Genomic DNA, 207 nt, shown 5'->3' with positions numbered 1-207 from the left:
ACTTCCAGTCGGGAAGCGGGCGTATAAGAAGATAAAAGGCTTATCGATTATGAAATCCCTTCTCCATAGTTTATGCGTAGAAATTTGGGCAGCTTTGTATCTAGACATACTTGCAGAATCTCCAAGTCTAGCTAGCTTTTCATATTTATACAAACATTTCTCATACTCTCTGAATCGATCTTAGTATGGCATACCATGTCGTCTTCT

This window comes from Penaeus monodon, chromosome 29, assembly GCF_015228065.2.
Source record: "Penaeus monodon isolate SGIC_2016 chromosome 29, NSTDA_Pmon_1, whole genome shotgun sequence".
NCBI lineage: Eukaryota > Metazoa > Arthropoda > Malacostraca > Decapoda > Penaeidae > Penaeus > Penaeus monodon.
This window is presented reverse-complemented; position numbering follows the sequence as displayed.